The sequence below is a fragment of the Mixophyes fleayi genome, chromosome 1 (assembly GCF_038048845.1).
Source record: "Mixophyes fleayi isolate aMixFle1 chromosome 1, aMixFle1.hap1, whole genome shotgun sequence".
NCBI classification, from domain to species: Eukaryota; Metazoa; Chordata; class Amphibia; order Anura; family Limnodynastidae; genus Mixophyes; species Mixophyes fleayi.
This window is the reverse complement of record NC_134402.1, coordinates 398,874,523-398,893,542: the sequence shown is the minus strand read 5'-3', so window position 1 is coordinate 398,893,542 and position 19,020 is coordinate 398,874,523. Positions and strand designations below refer to the sequence as shown.

Sequence of the window (19,020 nt, the reverse complement as noted above, 5' to 3'; positions counted from 1 at the left end):
AAGGAACAGTATGCCCATAAATTATATCACACAGGGTTTTGATAAAACTACCCATGCCTAGTGTCTCCATTTGCTCAAGACACGTGTCAGCATGGATGACATTCTTACAATTACCTATAGAGACTTTTCCAATGGATACTTTCTTATGTTTGGTTATACGCCCTAATTTGTGACTTCCATCAACATTCCTGCCTATTGGTGACCTTGTACGTCTCCCTCCAAAATGAGCGTGGCGAGCCATTGTCTGATCTGATAGGTCAGCTTCCCAATTCTCCAGACGCTTTGCATGAGAGATATTTAGGCACAGCAAAGATCTGTCTACGGAGTATTGTCGAAGCGTCAGACTAGGGGACCTAGTGTTATTGTACCTCCCTTCTATGGGCCTCCCACCCCTCAATTCCAGTACATGGGAGATGTTTAATGGGAATGGCACTAGTCCTATGTTATGCTGCCCCCGCGGCATGTGAGAGCACACCCAGCACTCGGTTTGGTTTAGAACCTTACCCACCAAGGAGTGATAATCATCCAGAGGATGCCCGCCCACATTCAGATTACCGGTGGACTGACATCGTTGGATGCATCTCTCTTCAACTAGGGAGTCACAGAACTTGCAGATACAATACTCATCAGACAATAGCCCCTCACACTGTCTCCGAGTTCCTGAGCTAGCAGACCTTTTCATAACCCCTGGACCAAGCTTGATAATGGGCTGCTCTGAGTACTCTAGTAATTTTTCCTCGATCTCCATCTCATCTGTATCACTGCCAGAACCCTCCTCTGTCCACCATCCTCCTTCACAAAAATAGAATGTCCTAGAAAAAGTAAAAACATGGAAAATCCTGGAACAAAAGAAAAACAAAAACCGCCACTCCATCGCTGGAAAGATCATTCTGATGCAACGTCTCTGGTTCAGGTGTCTTGACTGCAGGCTTTAGGTCTCCCGGAACAGATTTACGAGTGACAGATCTGTGTCGTCGGTCTCAGTTTTATCTCGCACTTTCTCCGGGTTACTGACTCTCCTGCAGTGGGTGGAATGGACCCAAGTGCCTCTCTCTGCAATCTTCAGTGATGTAGTACTGGTCAGCAGCACTTGGTACGGGCCTTCCCAATGGTCTGTCAAACAACCTGAACGTAAGAAATTGCGGATCATAACATAGTCCCCAGGTTCAACATCATGACAGTTTCTGGCATACCAGGTGACAGCATTATTAGTTTTTGTTGTTGCTGCTTTAGCTGTCTGCTCATTTTTATAAGATATTGTACAGTCACTTCATTATTACACTTCAAGTCGTCTTGTGGACTCACGAGCAAATAAGGTTGTCGGCCGAACAGTATCTCAAAGGGGGACAGATTAAGAGGAGGTCAAGGAGTGGTTCGAATGCTATGGAGGACTAGTGGCAAAGCTTCAGGCCACGCCAACCCAGTTTCAGCCATTATCTTACCAAGCTTGTTCTTTATAGTACCATTTACTCTTTCCACCTTACCACTGGCTTGTGGTCGGTAATGGGTGTGAAGTCTGCTACTGATTCCCATGAGCTTACACATGTTTTGGAAGATATCACCAGTAAAGTGGGTACTCCTATCACTTTCAATGATTCTAGGGATACCGAACCTACACACAAACTCTTGTACAATTTTCCTTGCAGTGAACACAGCAGTATTAGTGGCTGCCGGATATGCTTCTACCCAACCGGAAAATACATCAATACATACTAACACATACTTTAGATTCCTGCACAGTGGTAATTGGATATAGTCAATTTGTATTACCTGAAAAGGTCTGTCTGTAGGAGGGATGTGGGATGGCTCAGTTGGAATAGTTTTCCCGCCATTTTTCCTCAAACAAGACATGACATTGCATTCTTACCAGCTTGAGATGAAAATCCAGGAGCACACCAGTATGCTCTCACCAGTTTGCACATACCTTCTTTACCCAGGTGAGTCAGACCATGTGCTGCTTCAGCCAGGCTTGGATATTATGTTCGGGGAGCTACAGGCTTACCTTGTCCATCCCTCCAGAGTCCTGAGGACTCTTGACCACATCCCTTCGCCTTTCAGACCGACTTTTCCTGCAGGGAACACAAATCTTGCATTTCAATTAATTTCTGCATGTCTGATGTCTGAAAAACCATCATAGTCTCGGTCGATACAGTCATAGGTTGCCCTGCTGCCCATTTAGCAGCTTTGTCCGCCCTATTATTGCCCAATGACACTAGGTCTTCTTCAGAGGTATGGGCTTTGCACTTTATGACGGATACCGTCTTGGGTAACTGTATCCATGTCAAAAGTCCTTTTATGTGTTGTGAGTGTGCCATTGGCGTACCTGCTGCTGTCGTAAAGTTTCTAAGACGCCAAAGGGGCCCCAAAATCATGCACTACCCCGAAGGCGTACCTAGAGTCAGTATATATATTAGCTGATTTACCTTCTGCCAACTCACACGCTCTCCTTAATGCTAGTTCCGCCACTTGGGCTGAGTGAGGTGGGCCAAGGGGTTCAGCTTCTACCACATCCTGATCGTCTACAACAGCGTAACCAGTACGTAGTTCTCCCGTCTCTGTCTATCTATGACAACTCTTATCTGTATAAAACGTAAAATCTACATTTTCTAAGGGGGTGTCACGTATGTCGGGCCCTGCAGTAAAGGTCTGGTTCAGGTGTTCCATACAATCATGCGTATCAGTACTCTTGCCTAACTCATCATCAACCAGGATCTCCTCACCTCCCACGCTTTGTGTCTCTAGAGACACATATGGAAGGTATGTAGCTGGATTTAAGGTGCTACATCGTTTGATGGTGATGTTTGAGGGTGCCATCAGAGCTAGTTCCCACTTTGTGAATCTAGCTGAAGAAACATGTCTGGTTTGAGCTGAATTTAACAGAGCTGATACAGCATGGGGTGTATAGACAGTTGAATTATGTCCTAATACTACGTCCTCGCTCTTACTTACCAGAAGAGCAGTTGCTGCTACACTTCTGAGACATGTTGGGAGTGATCTTGCCACATTGTCCAATTGTGCACTGTAGTATGCTACCGGTCTGCTAGCGTCACCATGTTTCTGTGTGAGGACACCTGCTGCACAACCATCAGCTTCCGTACAGTATAGCTCAAAAGGCTTTTCATAATCAGGTATTCCCAATGTAGGTGCTCTATTCAGACTATCTTTAAGATTAAAGAACGCTTGCTCTGATTCTTCTGTGTGTACGACATGTTCTGGTTTCGAGGAAGAGACTAGCTCCTGCAATGGTAATGCCAGAATAGAAAAACCTGGGATCCAGGATCTACAGTATCCACACATCCCCAAGAAGGTACGAATTTGCTTCTGGCTCTGCGGCAGGGTCATGTGTTGTATGGCCTCAATTCTGTCAGTCGTCAGATGTCTTAGCCCCTGGGTGAGACAGTGCCCTAAGTATTTGACCTTAGTCTGACATGGCTGTAACTTGTCCTTTGCCACCTTGTGTCCTGTTTGTGAGAGATGGAGCAACAAAAATTTAGTATCATGTAAACATGACATAAAATAATCAGAGCACAGCAAAAAATCGTCCACATATTAAATTAGAACAGACCCATTGCAGGGTTGAAAGGATTGCAAACAGTCATGTAAGGCTTGGGAGAAAATACTGGGGCTGTCAATGAACCCCTGGGGAAGTCTGGTCCATGTGTACTGCACTCCCCGGTAGGAGAATGCAAATAGGTACTGGCAGTCAGGGTGAAGAGGGACTGAGAAGAAAGCAGAACATAGATCAATGACAGTAAAATGACTAGCAGACGGTGGAATCTGCATGAGGATGACAGCTGGATTCGGCACTACAGGGAATTGGCTCTCAACAACTTTATTAATTCCCCTTAAGTCCTGGACTAATCTATAGCCCCTCCGCCCACTCTTCTTCACAGGGAAAATGGGACTATTTGCTGTGCTCGATGTACGGATTAAAATCCCTTGTTGTAACAGCCTCTCAATAACAGGATATACCCCTAGTTCCAACTCCGGTTTTAATGGATACTGTGGGATTTTTGGAGCTACCCTACCACTTTTTAGATTTACCATGACAGGGGCTACGTTTGCCATCAATCCAGTGTCCTGTCCATCTCTGGTCCATAGTGAACCCGGTATTTCCAGCAACATCCCCTTTACTTGAGATGGACTTTGTTCTAGAACGGTAGAGTGCAACATTAACCTTTGAGGGGTGTCCAATATATCCTGTACCTCATGCGCGACTTTCTCTGGTATATCTAAGAACACACCATCTGAAGTACAGTATATGACACATCCCATTTTACATAACAAGTCTCTCCCTAGCAAGTTAGTAGGAGCCGCTGCAGCTAAGAGAAACGAATGCTTAGTATGCAGGGGCCCGATAGTAACTTCAGCGGGTTTAGTTAGAGGATAATGTAACACTCTTTCCGTTACCCCCATAGCTGGAATAGTCTTACTGGTTACCTGTAGATTGAAAGGAGAGGTTATCACAGATCTGGCCGCCCCTGTATCTAAAAGAAAAGTTTGTTTCCTACCAGCTATGTCAACTATCATTGTTGGTTCTTCTCTCAGACTCTCTGTTAACCTCACTGGCTGTAGACTAAAGGTATGACCTGACCCCTAGCGCTGACTATCGCTTTCCCGCACGGCATTTGCTGCTATAATATGTGCGGGTAGATGTGAGTCTTCTAGTCTATGTGAATTCTTCCTTGGAGGATATCTATGTCGCCCACCTCTAGGGTTGTATCTGTCCTTTTTACAATCCCTCCTAACGTGTCCTTCTTCATTACAGTTGAAACATCTGATCAATCTATGTTTCTCATTATGTGGGTTGTATGCTGGTGGTCGTGTATGCATCCCCTCTAGAGCCTGTATACTCACCGTCATTAACCTATCACTTTTCTCTTCCTTCTTTCTAAATAGGTTTTTGTTATGCTCCACAGCAGACTCCCTAAGAGAATCTACTGTGATGCCTCTTCAATTAGGTAATGTGGTTTGTACTCTGGTTTTTAAATTTTCCCTAAGACCATCCATTAGTACTCCTACAGCTACTTCCCTGTGATGTGGGTCCTCACCTATGTTTGATATCCCAGTGAACCGTGTTATCGCTGCTATAGCTCTAACGAAGTAATCTGATGCTGTTTCACTATCTTTCTGTTTGATGGTGAAAATTTTACTCCAATTCGCTACTACTGGAAAATAGATGGCTAAATGTTGGATAATTTGTTCTATATTCTCTTGATTCACCTCATCTGTCAAGGTATCATCTTCCTCCAACGAACAATCTTTAATTAATTTTTGTACGTTAGTATTGGGAGGAAGACACGCCCTCAACACTACACGCCAATCCTTATTGGTTGGTTCGTGTGCATTTCCTAAGTCTTTAACAAATTTCTGACACTTTGCCAACTCTTTTCTAGGATCTGGGGATTCAGTCATAATGGAACATAATTCTGATCTAGTCCAAGAACAATGCATTGTTACATTTCTTAAAGGAACTACACCATCCTTATCCGCCTTCCCATTGGGAACTGATATTGTGCGGACTGGATACGTACCCAGTGGTTCACGATCTTGAGGGTTAGCTACTTCAGTACTTTGAATATTGTCTCTCCTATTGGTCACACTACTCTCACCTATCTCAGCCATTGCCCCCCTTTCCATACTTACACTGAACCTCTAACATATTAACAGCATGGGCAATGGCTGAAATTACCGTGGGTTCATCCTCTTCCTCAGAAACACTTGCTTTAAACTGACTTAAAACAGGATATAACTTAGCAATTTCCTTTTTTTAAGTGGTCAAGGTGAAATTAGTGGCGCTATATAAATAAATGGTGATGATGATGATCAATCGCAGAGAGAATATAGCGAATCTTCCACTGATCCTTCATCAGTCCAGAAACATGAGATATATGCACTCAGCAAAATTGTTATGAGCGTTTTGTCGCTATCCAATAACGAATGTCGAATCTCGATTTGTGCTTCCAACGCACAAAGATTTATTCTCAAAAAGTAGCAAAATATATTCAAGCCAATTAATAATAATAAGTAAAGCCGTTACTTATCGCAGGCGCTCTGGATCCAGTGTACAGTCATTCAGGTCTGAAGTCTGTGGTCAAGGTGACTAAACACTAGATGAGGAGCTGCTGCTTATATGCACACAGAGATACAGTAAACAATGCAGATGGTATAGCTTGCTTCTATTGGTCCAGGTTTCAGGAAGGCCCGGGGGGTTGTCGATCATTGGCTAGTTCATCCTAAAGAATCCAAAGGTGGAGGTCATCTCTCCAGGGAATATTGCTCCGATCTTCCCGCCAAGATTCATAGTCTTAATAGTCCATAATTCCCTAACATTAATAACTTGCGTATGCACTCTGCGATCCCTTCGCAGAGTGAACCGGACAGTCCCAAATGTAAAGGGGATTAATATGATACCACACATGACATGATTCCTTCAACCTGTACCATATGTTTTACTGATATGCATATAACTTATAATATTACACATAAACACTACTATATTTCGACATAAAAATAACTATGTATTGCAACTACCATTAATGTGTACTATTTTACAAATGTGTGTGTTGGTGCGAATGTATGTAAAAGCGTAAATACTGTTGTTGCCACGAGTTGCGGATGCGTACGCCCTTCCACGCCGTAGCGTGCCATACGCATCTTTTCAGACAAAGACAACCAAGTTTTCTCGATTTTAATTGAAATGACTTTTTCCAATTTGCTGACTTCGACAAAAACCTACAGGGCCCCAAGGATGCTGGAGATGAAATATGAAAGACGGATATCCAGAGTCTCTTTAGGTAGAAACAAATGGCCGCCAAAGCGTTTCAAGATTGCCTTAATGAAAACTCAATTTCAATGGACCAATCCTATATAAGGAAACTATTGAATTTCATAGACTCTAGAGAATCAAAGAGTAGCGAAGAAACCAGAGATTATCTCGATATCATGGGTGATGTAGCATGAGAAGTCCAACAAAAGCTGGCCACACACAGACCAATTGTTCCAGTCAGTGCTTGGCCACACATATAGGTGTCCAAATTGGATGAGATCCAGGGCACACATTTTGGGACATCACATGCTGCAATATTGGGCTCATTGGCCAATATTACAAGTAATTTTGAAGCTTGTTTGCCAATCATAACACTGAGTTTCAACGCAATCTTTGTTGGTGTAAAAGAGAACGGAAAGTCTGGATCAAATGCAAATTGTACTGTAGACGTTATTTGGATATTATTTGTGTATAGTTCTTTAAGGAAAGAAAAAAAAACAAGTTTGAGGAAGTGCTCAAAAAGTTTAGGAGTTCATAGCAATAAAATATACATATCGAGCACAAGTAAAAAAATATATTTACAATTTCTAAAATCCTTAGCGGGAAAGGTTTTATTTCCTTCAAGTCCTTAGTGAAAACATCTGCTATTCCATCTATTATTCTCAAAGAAGAGATTTTTTTTTTCTATCAGTCCTTACTGGAATAAGTTCTCCACAAGTACAGTATTTCTCAGTAGAGTAGCTCATTAGATTATCCCTTAGAGAATGTTGGTATTCCACTTCCAGGCTTTGTTGGTGAAAACAGACATTCCCCGCTCAGTGCTAAGCCAAGACACAGGATGTTTTATGGGACTCTGAAGGCCCCGATCCTTTTCTTCATCTTTTCCAAACCTTAGTAGTCCTTACATGAACACAGATCTTTAGCAAGATTCAGAAACCATTTTTTCTCTGTCTTAATGACACATTGTTGCATTGTTGAAGGGTGGCTGGTAAAAGACAGGTTGAGTGAACCTTTAATTAGTGAATATTTGCTTGGTAGACAATTCTAATTTTACATATAGAAAGCCACTGAACCTATCGTTCTCCTCTGCTACGTTTCCCTCCTCATTCAAACATGCCCTGGTCTCCGCCATACTCAAAAACACCACCATCTAACCTGCCTCTCTCTCTATCACCCCACCACCCTCCTCCCTTTGCCTTGAGCTTGAAAAAGTTGTATACAAAAGCCTCACCACATTCCTCTCCTCCCACTCCCTCCTAGAATCATTTAAATGCGGCTTTCGAACCTTCCACTCCATTGAAACTGCCTCACCAAGATTACTAATGATCTCTTCACTACCAAATTTAAAGGTCATTCCCTAAGCATCCTTCTAGACCATCAGCATACAACACTGTTGACCACCCTCTAATCTTATAAACCCTACATTCCATCGTATGGTTCACCTCCTACTTCTTCTCTGTCTCTACCCCACCTCCATTTTCTCCTTTACCCTTACCCATTGGCATCCTGCAAGGGTCTGTACTTGGCCCACTGCTCTTCTTGCCTTGGTAATCGTATCAGCTCCTTTGGCCTCCGATATCACTTCTATGCCCATTACACCAAAATCTACCTCTCCTCCACTGAACTTTCCCCATCCCCCCACCCTCGTGTCTGCAGTAATCTACAAGCCAACTCCTCTTGGATGTGCTTTCCTAAGCTGAACATGTTTAAATCATAGTTTTCCCTACTCCAAGGTCCTCTCACCTCCTGTTCTCTTCTTCTCCATTGACAATACCATCCTCTTCCCTGTCCCTCAAGTCCACTGCCCAGATGTTATCCTTAACTCCTCCCTCTGCTTCAACCTCACATTCACTCCACCAAAACTGCCTCACCAAGATTACTACTGATCTATTCACTACCAAATCTAAAGGTCATTCCCTAATCATCCTTCTAGACCAGGCCTGTCCAACCTGCGGCCCTCCAGATGTTGTGAAACTACAAGCCCCAGCATGCTTTGCCAGTAGACAACCTGTTGATAGATGGAAGGGTATGCTGGGACTTGTAGTTTCACAACATCTGGAGGGCCGCAGGTTTGTCAGGCCTGTTCTAGACCATCAGCATTCAACACTGTTGACCACCCTCTAATCTTATAAATCTTACATTTCCATCGTATGGTTCACCTCCTACTTCTTCTCTGTCTCTACCCCACCTCCATCTTTTCCTTTACCCTTACCCATTGGCATCCTGCTTCCGCTTCCATCATAATATCTTCAGGGTCAGGCCTTTTACACTGGATGCAACTAAAACGCTCATCCATTCACTCTCTCTATCGCATTGATTACTGTGACCTTCTCCTCAGTGGTTTTCCTTTCTCCCATCTATCCTCAATCAATCATCAGACATAATTTAATTCCGCAGTGCTGTACAGAGAATATTTGTCCTTCACATCAGTCCCTGCCCCTTTGAAGATAACAGTCCAAATTCCCTAACACACACAGATTAGGGTTAATTAGTAGCCAGTTAACCTACCCGTACATTTTTGGAGTGTGGGAGGAAATACACACAAGAACATACAAACTCCATACAGATAAGGCCCTCTTCGGGAATCAAACTCTTAACCCTAGTGCTCTGAGGCAGAAGTGCTAACCACTAAGCCACCGTGCTGCCATTAATCAATCTGTCCTCAATGCTGCTGCCTGACCCATTTTCCTCTCGCCAGCCCTCGTTGCAAAGTGACTACACTTCCTACACAGCCTCTTCAGAATCCAATTGAAACTCTTCACCCTCACTTATGAAGCCTATAACCCCTCCTATGCCTTTGGACCCTCTCTCTAGAGTAATTGTATAGCTTTGCCGGCTGTAGTTATCTAGGGCCTGATTAATCAAGGAACGGAAACGCATACGTATCTGCGTTGCATACTTTGAGTGACGCAGACACTTACGCTAGTGAAATAAGTACCTCAAACAGCAAAAACACACCCTCCTGTGGTCCTCTACACTTAAGGGACGGAAATAAGCAGTGCAAACGCTATAAAAAACACCCACCTGTGGATCTTTAAACATGGTACAAGCACAAGCGACGGATCTCAAGCGATTGACGGGAAGCTAAGCAATGTATACGTCCCGCCCAATGTGGGAGGGACGAACAGTTTGTTTACACAGAACACAACACAATGCCTGGGGCTTATTTTTCACAAACATACTAATGGAACTATTTTAATATATATAAATACAAATAAATGTTATTTTTTTGGAAAAAAAATAAATTGTAAAAAATGTCTTTATTGATATATATGTATGTATGTTGTGCATATTTCGTTTTGCTTTTTAAATGCAAAGGATGCATTTAGAGGCCTTTAATAGTTGTTTTAGCTAGCTGTTTTGGACTTAAACATGACCCTGGGCTTCCTCAACCTTTATCAAGGATTTGAGGCATGAGTGACGTCAGTTTCCCTTAACTGCACAGAGGGAACACCTACTGTTCTTAAGTTAAAAAGCATAACGCCTACTTTACTCAAGTGATCTCTCATCTCCGCCCAGTCAGCGCCCACTCTCCTCCCATTCCCACCCCTTTCTTCTCAAGTGGCCATCTCAAATGTATTTGCGTTGCAGTTTGCGGTTGAATTGACTTTGAGTGCCGTATCTGCTCTGTTTGAGCAGCGTATGTGGTGTTTTACGCTGCTCAAGTCCCGTTTTCGAGCATGCGCTGAGACGACTAGCAGATTATACGCATACGTATGCGTTTCCGTACCTTGATGAATCGGGCCCCTAACTATGTACATTTGCTGTATGTTTTTATATCTTTGTCACTTTTATACTTGTCATTTTGTTGTATGCCCTAATCCCCTATGTACAGTCCTGTGGAACCCTTGTCGCACTTATCAATACAAGATAATAATAAATTGTAATTTTTCCCTTATGTCATACAATGCATGATCTCTGAAAACACAGAATGATTTTCTTTGAAATGCAGAAGCCTGGTACTTCCTCACTAGAAACACACATAGTTCACTTTATCAATGCTGTGGGGTATATATATATATATATATATATATATATACCTCCTACCTTTCTGAATACTCCCTCCTTGATCCTCTCCAGTCTGGTTTCCGCCCCCTCCACTCCACTGAAACTGCCCTGGCTAAAGTCACCAATGACCTCCTCTCTGCAAAAGCCAGGGGCCACTTCTCCCTTCTCATCCTCCTTGACCTCTCTGCAGCCTTTGACACCGTTGACCACCCCCTCCTCCTTCACACCCTCCAGTCTTTCGGCCTCTCCGGCCCAGTCCTGTCCTGGTTCACCTCTTACCTTACTCACCGTTCCTTCTCTGTCACCACCTCTGGGTCTCTCTCCCCCCCATCCACCCTTCCAGTCGGGGTCCCTCAGGGCTCTGTTCTGGGACCCTTACTCTTCTCTCTATACACCTCCTCCCTGGGTGAACTCATCAGCTCCTTCGGCTTCAGCTACCACCTTTACGCTGACGACACTCAACTATACCTCTCCTCTCCTGATCTCTCTCCCTCCCTCCCTCCTCTCTAGGGTGTCTGCATGCCTCTCTGCCATCTCCTCCTGGATGTCCTCTCGATTCCTCAAACTTAACCTTGCCAAAACTGAGCTCATAGCTTTTCCTCCCTCTCATACCCCATCCCCTTCTGACCTCTCCATCACTGTCGACAACACCTCTATCTCCCCTGTCCCCCAACTTCGCTGCCTTGGTGTCATCCTCGACTCCTCTCTCTCCTTTGGCCCCCACATCCTCTCTTTTGCTAAATCCTGCCGCTTCCAGCTGCGCAACATCGCTCGCATCCGGCCCTTCCTCTCCCAAGATGCCACCAAATGCCTTATCTACTCTCTGATCATCTCCTGCCTGGACTACTGCAACCTCCTCCTCACTGGCCTCCCCCACTCTCATCTCGATCCCCTTCGATCCGTCCTTAACGCTGCAGCTAGGCTTATTTTCCTCTCTCGCCGCTCCTCTTTTGTCTCCCCCCTCTACCTAGCCCTTCACTGGCTCCCATTCCCCTTCAGAATCCTCTTTAAGCTCCTCACACTCACCTACAAGGCCCTCGCCAACTCCACTGCGCCCTACATCTCCACCCTCCTCTCTATTCATGCTCCATCCCGCCCTCTCCATTCTGCCTCTGACCGTCGCCTCTCTTCCCCCCTTATAACCTCCTCCCACGCGCGTATCCAAAACTTCGCCCGCGCTGCCCCCATCCACTGGAACAAGCTCCCTCCCTCCATCAGAACTTCCCCTAATCTGTCCAGCTTCAAACGGGCCCTAAAAACCCACCTTTTTCTTAAAGCCTTTCTGTCTCCCACTTAACTTCCTACCTTATCTTCTGCCTCTGTCCCCCTACTCTCCCTCTCTCCCCTGCGTCTCTCTGTCTGTCCACCCCTCCCCTTAGATTGTACGCTCCTCTGAGCAGGGCCATCTCTCCTCCTGTTTCCACCACTTCTAACTCTGCTCTCCAGCTTCTTAGCCCTCCTCCTCGAGGGTCCTCCACCCCACGTCCACTCATCATCATCATCATCATCATCAGTTATTTATATAGCGCCAACATATTCCGTAGCGCTTTACAATTGGGGACAAACGTAATAAACTAATAAACAAACTGGGTAAAACAGACAAAGAGGTGAGAAGGCCCTGCTCGCAAGCTTACAATCTCTCGCTCCCTCCTCCCCCCTGGGGGTCTCCCTGTCTTCCGCGCCCTCCTTCTTGGGCCCCGTCGTTTGCGGATCCTCCCTCCCCCTCCCCCGCCCTCTCTAGCTGTGCATTGAGCGTACTGAGTTGCTGTGTTTACTGTACTGTGCTGTCTCCCATTGTATTGTGATTTTGTTTGTCTCTGTACGGCGCTGCGGATGCCTTGTGGCGCCTTATAAATAAATATTAATAATAATAATAATAATAAATATATATATATATATATATATATATATATAATCAGGTGCATCACTAAAATGTTGGTAAACTAACATAAAAACATAATGTACATTACATGCAACATATTTTTAAGTGAGGCATTTATTTGTTGGTTTCTCACCTGGTTTTGGCTATAATAATAGCAGGGACCAAGTATATAGCAAAAACAGACTTGCAAAGACTTGACTGTGACAACTGAAAAGACGCGGTGCAGCATTTTTATAATTATAGTAAAACAAGTCAAATTTTTAAAGAATACTGTCTGGTTCATCACACAGATACAACAAATACATTCAGTCTGTGTGGTGGCAGATGTACTTACATTACTTACATCCCCTTCACCCCCCAAACATGCTTTGAATGGACTACGAAGCAACAACAATTGGGAACTGCAGTTGAACTATATCCTAGGTGTAAGACATTGTTGCTGTAAAATTCTGTATATAGCACTCCAAAATGTACATGTATAAAAGCATTACTCTATATATATAAAGCATTCTTTACACTAACAGCATATTTGTTTTTTATATACGTAATTTTCCAAATATGCAATTTCCTGAAATAGCCAATAAATTTGTGAATAAATTGGAAAAGCTTGGTGCATACCATGACCTAAAATGAAACATGTGGCAGAAAATTACATTGTGATCATTTTTCATTTGATTTCTCCTTCAAATTCCAAACACAAATAAAAAAAGATGTTTAAATAAGAGTCGTGGGAAGCTGAGGGTTACAACCTTTACTAATCCAGCAGCTGAGCCCGCTTCCAGTGTATTCCCTCCCCCACCTTTGAAAAAAACATCTGCAATCGATTCAGTGCCCTTCAGAAAACCTGTCTGCCTTTTTCTTTCAATATTCACTAGCCACAGCAGTTGTGTGGTAACCAAAGATTCCAACTGCAAACAAAACCTGAAAAAATAAACAGCGGTTTATAGAAGTTACCAGCAATAGCGATCATTTTGAACTGTAGTTCATTGCATGGTAATTATTTTTAAACAGTGGAGGCAACATGCCTTGCATTAATTTTTAACAATTGCCTTGCTAGTGTTATACTACAAATAATTGTATGGCATATAAAGTAGATTATTAAGCAGTGTTCTTAAACCTTTTTGTATTTTATTGCAGAGCATTTCTAAATATGTTGACACTATATAAATCAAGGATAACAATTCTAGTTCTTATCATTTATACTGGTTTCTTTCAAAAATTGGCAGGTACACATACAATATTTCTGCAGAGAAAGCTTTGTTCCAAGAGAGGCATCTTCTCTTTATAGAATGTTCTTTCTGCAGTGGACTGTGGGGGTCACGGAGAGTTGGACACAAATTTGGAGATGCAATCCAAAGCAATGTTCCACGGAGTGCCTCAGGAACAGCCCGAGAAGTCAATGTTTCTCCACTCATTTTCCCTTCTTTGATTCCTTACCGTAACAGGCACCAATGTGTGCAGCCGGCTATCGCGGTGATGTTTGGCAATACGTCATTTTGAACTGAATCGCCCCAACGTATGGTATGCTGCATATAAACTGCTTTTCACTTCCACACATGCACCCAAAGCACTATTTACGGTTACAGCCATATGAAGAATGAGTCGCATTCGGCACTTACAACCGTTTGTGGACCCTTTGATTAAAGAGGTGTTTGGGAAAGGAGGGGGAGTGTGAGCATAGCCAAAATACATTAAGAGCGTGTCGGCATAATGTGATTTATGCAGACTCAGATGCACATTACAGGAGACAAGAAACTTGCGAGTGCTCTATCACTAGTATAAGTTACGAAACGGATAATGATGATGATCAGCCGAGTTGTGTCCAGCTCCGCATACTTGTGTAAAATGTGTTTTTTTTCAGATGCCGTTTATATGTCTGCGTTTTAAATGGGAATTGCATTTAACCCTACACGAGGCCCTGGATTGAAGGGATATAGAGGCTGTTCAATTTTGAGAGATTATTAAGCTAACAAACCAGGGCCATATTTAGGTGTAATGTTTCCCTAGGTATTGTGCATAGCTGTTCCTTAAATAAGTGGTTGTGGACCTCGCTCCCCTCTCTACCCAACACCATATTCACATAATTCTCATATCCCCCTCCCTGGGAGATGTTGAGGAAAGGTATTTGATTTAAAAAAAAAAAAAAAAAAAGGGGGAGGTGGGTATAGCTTGATGACACCATTCACAATCAGCGGGTGAGTCAAGGTCTTGCCCATCACAAACAAAACAGTGAAACAATGTTCTTCAGTAGACAAATAGAAGGAAAAGAGCTTTATTAGTGGCCCAACTACAAATATGCAATGTCATCTGATCCTATAACCAAAAACACAAGGTTCCACCTTCATCAACTTTCCTGACAAGGCAGCAAAGCTCATGAGTCTCCCAGCATTTGGCAGGTTCATTTTGGCAAGTTTGGCCCAACACAGGACCAATGTGCCTCTCCAGGCACACATTAGCCCATCATGAACACTAGAAACCCCCAGGCAGGAATACACAGGTGTCCCATTTCCCCAGCACACGCTTTTAAAGTTGGACTTTTTTCCCCTCACGCCTCCACTGGTGGGAAGTAGCCGCATGTTTTTCAGGGAAGGACCACTATTGGGTGAAACGTCACAACTGAAAGTTTGAGATTACAAACAAAGGCCGTAGTCTTTTATTAACCTGAGGCAAAATGGGAACCCAAGTGGGCTTGACCTTTATTAGAGGACCTGGTCCCCACATAGCCCCACAACTAATACCATTTATATAGCGCCACTAATTCCGCAGCGGTGTACAGAGAACGGGATCACATCAATCATTGCACCATTGGAGCTTAATTCCCTAACACAGACACAGACTAGGGTTAATTTGATAGCAGTCAATTAGCCAACTAGTATGTTTTTGGAGTTTGGGAGGAAACCCATGCAAACATGGAGGTAAAATACAAACTCTATGCAGATAAGGCCATGGTCCGGAAGTGAACTCATGACTCCTAACCACTGAGCCACCGTGCTGCCCCCCTATATTTTATCTTCATATTACATGTAGTAAAAAAAAGATTATTTAAATAATGCTATATAGTTTAAAAGGTTAAATAAGACGCTTGTGCAGTCCCAGTCAATAATTGGCACCATTTCATAACCCACTATTTAAGGACTTAAGAATTAAGCAACTTATTATAAAAAGGTGGTGGGCATCACTATAAGAAATTATGCATTAGGGAAACTTTCTGTATTTAGAATTTAGGTACACTGTGTTTAGATGGTATGATTAAAAAAAAGAGACATCCTTACTATTTGTATAATTCATTTAAATACAGAATTTCAAAGAAAATGTATATATATTTTTAGAGATTACATAAACAATGATCCTGTGTTCAAGTAAGGTCCTTCTAAATACTGGGGTGCAATCCGTAAGATAAATGGAATAAAAAAAAAACATGACAGAATATGGTTTTATTATACAGTATAATCTCTTTGAATTCATTTCCCTATATAGGTTAATGAGAATTAATGTCTGACAAAGCTGAATTGGCTGGAATTTATTTAAAAACAGTCTTTTCTCTCTACATCTACACCTCTGATGAAACCATAATAAAATGAGGAAAAGTTTGATACATCATACTTGCCAACTCTCCCGGAATGTCCGGGAGACTCCCGCATTTTGCGAGAGTCTCCCGGACTCCCGGGCGAGTGTGGCAATCTCCCGAATTCTGCCCACTTCCTAGTGAAGTGGGCAGAATTAGATCCCAAACGCTGCGATTCCCGATGAATCACGGCGTTTGGCCCCGCCCGCCGCTGTCGAATGACGTCACAGGCGGCGGGGCCGAAATGCCGCGATTTTGGCCGCCCCCTCACGCCCACCTCCACTGGCTGGCTCCCGGAAGGGAGCTGAAGAAAGTAGGTAAGTATGTGATACATGTACACTTTGCAACAAAATAATACCACTATGCACTAGTGCGCGTAAATAACGTTATTGCGGTAGTTTTCTCGCCGGATTTCAGCTCACGGCTCAGGGAGCTGCGAGCTGAAATCCAGCTTACTATTACCGTAATAACGGTAATAGTTTTAACGCCGAGGGGAATTCAAAGAATTGAATATACCCCATACTATTCAACTTGCCTGCTGCCAGTATGTTGAAAAACTGTTCATCCTTCCCTGCCTGTGGGAAACGCTCCTACAGATCCACTTGTTCACATCCGGGGAGGGAAAGAACAGGAAGTGGTGTGGAAACAGTCCAACAAAATGTATATACTCTATTTTGGATTTGAACCATATCTAGAGGCAAGATTGAAAAAACTTTCTACCCTTCCATTTCTGGTGTGATTAAAATGCAGGTGGACAATCTGTGATACTAGACTTCACGTTCGATATAGTGAACCCAACATTATTTGAATATCTACAAAAAGCCGATTTCATGTTATTAGTTATATAGAGATGAGACAGTTGTGTGTGGAGATCTGAGTGAATTCAATTACTCTAGATTAATCTAAATAGCCATGTGTTTTTTTTTTTTATAAAAGTATATACAACGGTCATCTTCTCCGAATGAGAAACTTACCTAATCTCATTGCAACTTGTGCTTCACATCTGTGTAACCGATTATATATCAACTGACCAATGAGGTCAGATGTAGCTAGTTTGTATTCCAACTATATCTTAGCACTCACTCTAAAGGGGAACGTGTAGGGGTTTCCTACACTAACTGGAGGAAATGCACAGGTAAACGACATTGTTGAACAAAAAGGGAGCAACCTCTGATGGTGCCAGTTACTAACTTCAAGAACAAGTCGAGAACACTCAACTTGGTCTGAATCCACACGGGGTCCTAATCAAACGAATTTCGTCACCACTCAGGGCAACTATGACGTTTGTATTATTGGAGAGCATAAGATTTTGCTTTCAAATGACTACAAATATCAGTGGAGGGGGAAAAAAAAATAAAAATAAAAAAATGATATATATCTCTATATTTATTAAATCTGCTTGATAGGATCTATATTAAACAACTTTGAGGTCATAGAGGTCTGAAGAATGTATTGATGAATGGGGTTTTCATAAGCCAATAAATTTGGGTGTTTACATAGAGCTGATAACATGCTTCTTTCAGTGATTTGTGCACATTTTTTTATGGTAATTCACACTGTCTTTTAATAGCCTATATCCAAATAGCTAGCGCTGTATTTATCATTTGATGGTTTGTGCTATAGAGAGTGTCAATCTCTATTTTATACAGCGACAGATTTTTGAGCTTTTTCCTTGAACTGAAACATTTCTGCCACCTATAGGTGATCCTTTTTGGATTACAATTGTGTGCTGAAATTAAAACTATACTTTCACCGCTATCGGGCGCTAAATGGGTTATTTACCACTTTTTTTTATTACATGTAACATTCATAGCGCCAATTGTGACTTTTTTGCAACTTTTATATATAAAAAAAAACAAAAAAACCTTCTGGAAAATATTAATGCAACCAAACTGCTCATTTCCATTTTTATAAACGTTATACCAATGTGTGGCTTGTGCTGGATGAAACTAATAGCTGCTCACATGTATGAGCCCTCCTGCTAGACAAGACTCTTCTGTATTATATGCTCCCCGAGCGTGATAGTTCATCAGAAGACCCTCCACTAAAACCCCCACCGTGACCTAGCAATTAGTGCCATACCCCACATCAGTGTAGAGCACTCTGTTGTATTGGTTGCAGGTTACATACAACCACCACTAGGTGGTGCATTCCCTATCCATCGCTCCATGAGCTGTATGGATGCTATGATCCTCTAGCGCTGGAAGCCATCTTCACCAATAGTCATTAGTGACGCTGATTACAAGGTAGGTAGGTATAAATTATAATATATATATATATATATATATACACACACATACACATACATACATACATACACACACACACACACATACACATATACATACACACACATACACACTCCCCTAGTAGACACCTCTTAATTAAAAAATAAAAAAAAAAAAAAAAAGTGCCATAATTTGCTCAAGAAATCCATGTCTTCTCTGCCCTGCTACCTCAACCTAACAGAGTCCAATTACAAAGGTGTTTAGTTTGTTAGTTCTCTGTACCTGCAGTATTCCCCATTGCTCTAGAAAAGGCCAATAGTTTAGCATAAAAAAAAGCAATGCATGCGAGACTCTGAACACGTCTGAAGACCAATGAGATATAACTCACCATATAGTAAAAGAAATGAGGATATCAATAATTATCAAGCACACACATGGTTACAATTACCTAGCATTGCTAAGATATGAGTCACAGCATAGCTGCAAGGTGAGTAACAACTTATCAGGACTTGTTAACACCTCACTCCGCCCCATCTCACACCTTGTCTTCAGAACACACCTTTTAATC

General features: G+C 42.6%; 1 long non-coding RNA gene across 1 annotated transcript in view; it reads right to left on the bottom strand.

Annotated features, from left to right (window-relative positions):
* Positions 1–19,020, bottom strand: part of LOC142098504 (uncharacterized) — a 1,185,945-nt gene that overhangs the window by 15,031 nt on the left and 1,151,894 nt on the right. The window contains exon 2 of the long non-coding RNA XR_012678352.1: positions 16,256–16,393. This is a non-coding gene — a long non-coding RNA (uncharacterized LOC142098504). The remainder of the gene's footprint in view (positions 1–16,255; positions 16,394–19,020) is intronic.